The sequence below is a fragment of the Rattus norvegicus genome, chromosome 2 (assembly GCF_021556685.1).
Source record: "Rattus norvegicus strain SHRSP/BbbUtx chromosome 2, alternate assembly SHRSP_T2T, whole genome shotgun sequence".
In the NCBI taxonomy this organism is placed as follows: domain Eukaryota; kingdom Metazoa; phylum Chordata; class Mammalia; order Rodentia; family Muridae; genus Rattus; species Rattus norvegicus.
The window spans coordinates 153,575,717-153,581,716 of record NC_141535.1 but is presented as its reverse complement, the minus strand read 5'-3'; positions in this window follow the sequence as shown (position 1 = coordinate 153,581,716).

Sequence of the window (6,000 nt, the reverse complement as noted above, 5' to 3'; positions counted from 1 at the left end):
GTATTCATACTAAAAGCTATCCCCATTCACATGTCTACCACCAATACAGGTAAGAACCCTATCTTACCACTATCTCTAACCCAGCTTTTTTTTTTCAGTCTTTGAAAATCTAAGTAAAAATAGCTATCATACTATTGTAGTCAATCAGGTAGTACATCTGTGTTGAAGGAGGTTAAATTCCTTTCGAATGATAAATAGATGTTTGTATTTGAATGACTAAGGTAACAAACGCCCTCTTGTCCTGACCCCATTTTGTGTTTGCTTAGGCAGTTCTCGGCCCTCTATCCTCCCAACAGACATGCCTGGCTACACATCTGAGATTTCCTTGACCCTGACTGTGGTTTGATGCATTCACAAAACCAATTAATGTTTATACAAATTTAAACTAACATAACTGAAGAAGATACAGGTCAAAAGTAATAGGCATGTTATGTGTAAGATAACAATAAAAATAACAATAATAAAAATAATGTTTTGATGTTATTCTGGCCCTTATCTAACTTTAATGTAAATTATGATCCCTCCAACACAAGGAGGGAAACTACACCCTAGAAAAAGCAAAAGAGCAATCTTCTTTTAACAAACCAACAAGAAGATAGCCACACAAACACAATTCCACCTCTAACAACAACAACAACAAAAATAACAAGAAGCAACAATCACTTTTCCTTAATATCTCTTAACATTAATGGACTCAATTCCCCAATAAAAAGACATAGACTAACAGACTGGATACGTAAAGAGGACCCAGCATTTTGCTGCATACATACAGGAAATGAAACTCAGTGACAAAGACAGATGCTACCTTAGAGTAAAAGGCTGGAAAAACATTTTCCAAGTAAATGGTCCCAAGAAACAAGCTGAAGTAGCCTTTCTAAAATCAAATAAAAAGTATTTTCAACCAAAGATTATCTAAAAAGATAAGGAAGGACACTGCATACTGGTCAAGGAAATATCCACCAAGATGAACTCTCAATGCTGAACATCTATGTTCCAAATGCAAGGGCACCCACGTTCATAAAAGAAACTTCACTGAAGCTCAAAGCACACATTGTACCTCACACAATAATAGTGGGAGACTTCAACACCCACTCTCAGCAATGGACAGATCATGGAAACAGAAACTAAACAGAGACACAGAGAAACTAACAGAAGTTATGAACCAAATGGATTTCACAGATATCTATAGAACATTTCGTCCTAAAACAAAGAATACACCTCCTTCTCAGCACCTCAAGGAACCTTCTCCAATATTGACCATATAATTGGTCACAAAGCAGCCCTACAGATACAAGAAGATTGAAATAATCCCATGCATCCTATCAGACCACCACGGACTAAGGCTGGTCTTCAATAACAACCAAACAACAGGAAGTCCATATACACATGGAAGCTGAACAAGGCTCTACTCAATGATGACTTGGTCGAGGAAGAAATAAAAAATTAAAGACTTTTTAGAATTTAATAAAAATGGAGGCACAACATAACCACACATATTGGACACAATGAAGTCAGTGCTAAGAGGAAAACGCATAGCTCTGAGTGCCTCCAAAAAGAAACTGGAGAGAACATACACTAGCAGTTTGACAGCACACCTAAAAACTCTAGAAGAAAAAGAAGCAAATACACCCAAAGGGAGTCGATGGCAGGAAATAATCAAACTCAGAGCTGAAATCAACCAAGTAGGGAAAAAAAAAGGACTATACAAAGAATCAACAAAACCAGAACCTGGTTCTTTGAGAAAATCAACAAGATAGATAAACCCTTAGACAGACTATTCAGAGGGCACAGAGACAGTATACAAATTAACAAAATCAGAAATGAAAAGGGAAATATAACAACAGAAACTGAAGAAATTAAAAAATCATCTGATCCTACTACAAAAGCCTATACTCAACAAAACTGGAAAATACGGATGAAATGAACAATTTTCTAGAAAGATACTGGGTACCAAAGTTAAATCACAATCGGATAAACCATCTAAACAGTCCTTTAACCCCTAAAGAAATAGAAGCAGTCATGATAAGTCTCTCAACCAAAAAAAGCCCGGGACCGAATGGGTCTAGTGCAGAATTCTATCAGACCTTCAAAGAAAACCTAGTACCAATACTCTTTGAATTATTCCACAAAATGGAAACAGAAGGAACACTACTCAATTCATTCTATAAAGCCACACTTACGTTTATACCTTAACCACACAAAGACCTAACAAAGAAACAGAACGTCAGACCTATTTCCCTCATGAATATTGATGCAAAAATACTCAATAAAATGCTCACAAACAGAATCCAAGAACACATCAAAACGATCATCCATCATAATCAATTAGGCTTCATCCTAAGGATGCAAGGATGGTTCAATATACATAAATTCATCAATGTAATCCACTATATAAACAGTGAAATAACAATCAAATAATAAAGAATCAAATAACCCTATTAAAAATGGGGTACAGAAAGAGCACCAGTGGAAGGGGAAGCCCTGGGTCCTGCTAAGACTGAACCCCCAGTGAACTAGACTGGTGGGGGGAGGGCAGCAATGGGGAGAGGGTTGGGAGGGGAACACCCATAAGGAAGGGGAGGGGGGAGGGGGATGTTTGCCCGGAAACCGGGAAAGGGAATAACACTCGAAATGTATATAAGAAATACTCAAGTTAATAAAAAAAATGGGGTACAAAGCTAAAAAAGAATTCTCAACTGAGGAATGCTGAATGGTCGTGGAGAACCTAAAGAAATGTTCAACATCCTTAGTCATCAGAGAAATGCAAATCAAATCAAACCTTAACTTCTACCTCACACCAGTCAGAATGGCTAAGATCAAAACTTCAGGTGACAGCAGATGCTGGCGAGGATGTGGAGAAAGAGGAACACTCCTTCATTGTTGGTGGGATTTCAAGGTGATACAAACACTTTGGAAATTAGTCTGGAGGTTTCTCAGGAAATGGGTCATAGCACTACCTGAGGACCCAGCTATACCACTCCTAGGCATATTCCAAAATTATGCTCCAACATATAATAAGGACACATACTCCACTATGTTCATAGCAGCCTTATTTATAATAGCCAGAAGCTGGAAAGAACCCAGATGCCCTTCAACAGAGGAATGGATACAGAAAAATGTGGTACATCTACACAATGGAATATTACTCAGCAATTAAAAACAATGACTTCATGAAATTCTTAGGCAAATGGATGGAACTAGAAAATATCATCCTGAGTGAGGTAACCCAATCACAAAAGAGCACACATGGTATGCACTCACTGATAAGTGGATATTAGCCCAAAAGCTGGGAATACTCAAGATACAATTCACAGATTACATGAAGCTCAAGAAGAAGGAAGACCAAAATGTAAAGGGGGAACAAAATACTCACAGGAGGAAATACAGAGACAACGTGTGGAGCAGAGACTGAAGGAAAAGCCAACTAGAGATGGCCCCATCTGAGCATCCATCCCATATACAGTCACCAAACCCAGACACTATTGCAGATGCCAAGAAGTACACGATGACAGGAGCCTGATATGATTGTCCCCTGAGAGGCTGTGCCAGAGCCTGACAAATACAGAGGTGGATGCTAGCAGTCAACCATTGGACTGAGAATGGGCTCCCCAATGGAGGGGCTAGAGAAAGGACTGAAGGAGCTGAAGGAATTTGTAGCACTATAGGAAGAACAAAAATACCAACCAACCAGACTCCCCAGAGCTCTCAAGTACTAAACCACCAACCAAAGAGTACACATGGAGGGACCCATGACTTTTGCATATGTAGCAGAGGATGACCTTATCTGGCATCAGTGGGAGGGGAGGCCCTTGGTCCTGTGAAGGCTCAATGCCCCAGTATAGGGGAATGCTAGGGCAGTGAGGCAGGAGTGGGTGGGTAGGTGGGGGAGCACCCTCACAGAAGCAGGAGGGGAGAGGAATGGAATAGGAGGTTTTGGAGGGGAAACCAGGAAGAGGGGTAACATTTGAAATGTAAATAAATAAAATAAGCAGTAAAAAAAAATCTTATAAAAAGGGGGGGCTGCCCTGCACAGGTACCCAGGTGGCTCCATATAATGATTTGTATATGCTTGGGCCAAAGAGCAGCACTATTAGGAGATGTGGACTTGTTGGAGTGACTGTGTCACTATGGCTGTGGGCTTTAATGCACCAATCCTAGCTGCCTGGAAGCCAGTCTCCTCTTAGAGGCCTGCAGGTGAAGATGCAGACCTCTCAGCTCCTCCTGAACCATTCCTGCCTGGGCGCTGCCATTCTCCTGCCTTGATGATAATGGATTGAACCTCTGACCCTGTAAGCCAGCCCCAATTAAATGTTGTTTTTATAAGAGTTACCTTGGCCGTGGTGCCTGTTCACACCCTAACTAAGACACTCGGTTACACTGTATCTACAACCGCTCTTAATGACTTCCGTCCAAGTTGGATCTTGTAGTGTATATGACTTTCCTATTATTTCTAAAGGGCACTCATTCACTGTGCCTTGCTGTATCCTCAATGCAAGAGGTATCTCTCCTCAGCTTGACACACAAATGGGACAGGATCCCAGCTTTTCAGTTGCCATTTGTCTTTTTGGTGATACCGTGGCTTGGTTTCCTCTGCTTAGCCTGTGGCATCATGTCTATCACTCCTTTTGTTGGTTTGTTTCCTTGTTGTTTCTTTAAGACATGGTTTCTCTGTGTAACAACCCTGGCTCTCCTGGAACTAACTTTGTAGACCAGACTGGCCTCAAACTCACAGAGATCCATCTGCCTCAACCTTCCAAGGGCTGGGATTGAAGGTGTGCACTGCCGCACCAGACTTTTTACTGTTCCTGAAGTTGAGGTTTGGAACCTAGTTAGAAAATCTCCCATGGAGTTGGGGATTTAGCTCAGTGGTAGAGCGCTTGCCTAGCAAGCACAAGGCCCTGAGTTCGGTCCACAGCTCCGAAAAAAAAAAAGAAAGAAAGAAAGAAAGAAAATCTCCCATGTCCAAATCATAGAGGATGTCACCTGTTTCTCCCCTGTAGTATATGTGATTTTATTATCCAAGCCCAGTGGGTAGTCTATTTATAATGTATTCACTTGTATAATGAGAGGCAGCTGGATACCAGCTAACCCAACACCATCTAGTGAAAGTCCATCTTCGCCTGGATGCGTGGAGACAACACTTTTATTTTGCAGTGAACTGCCAAGTGTATTCAGTTCCCTTCTGAGGGTTTCACCCCAGCTCTGCTGGCCTCTCTGTCTCACATCACATCACTGATCTTACTTTAGAAGCTTTGACTAATCTGACTAATCATTGACTAATCCAAGGTCTTCTTCCCAGCTTTTGCTTCTCAGTGTTTTCCTGGGTGTTCTTGCTTATTTTCCCACTGGGGATTATTATCAGAGTTTCACTTTTATCTTTTTTTAAAGATTTATTTTATGCATATGCATATACATATAAACAAACATAGATGTCATTTATATTAGCTGTCTTCAAACACACCAGAAGAGGCCACTGAATCCCATTACAGATGGTTGTGAGCCACCATGTGGTTGCTGGGATTGGAACTCAGGACCTCTGGAAGAGCAGTCAGTGCTCTTAACCACTGAGCCATCTCTCCAGTCCGAGTTTCACTTTTAAAAGTCTTCCGAGTACCTCATATTGAGCCTATGGTGTTCCTCACAGCTGTGAGCTTCCCTGCTGTCCAGACCAAGTGGAAGAAGACCTCAGCAACCCAGTACGAGATGTTGACATGAGTTGGGTGGCATCCATGTTCTGTTTCTGGACTTCACACAGAGATCTGCTGCCACCATTGGTGAGAAGAGGGGCACTTCCATTTTTGCAGCACAGCCCAGTGTCTAAGAGGAAGTGGACATACATTGCATCATCTCTTTTGCACAGAGATTCAAGAAGTGACCAGAAAGGCTTTCCTTAAAGCTGGTATCTCTGACAAGATGGCTCACACTGGCACTACGACTGTCAGCCATGAGCACATCTGTTGTTCTGACTGTTTGTGGCCAGTGATTTTGAATGTGGCTGGT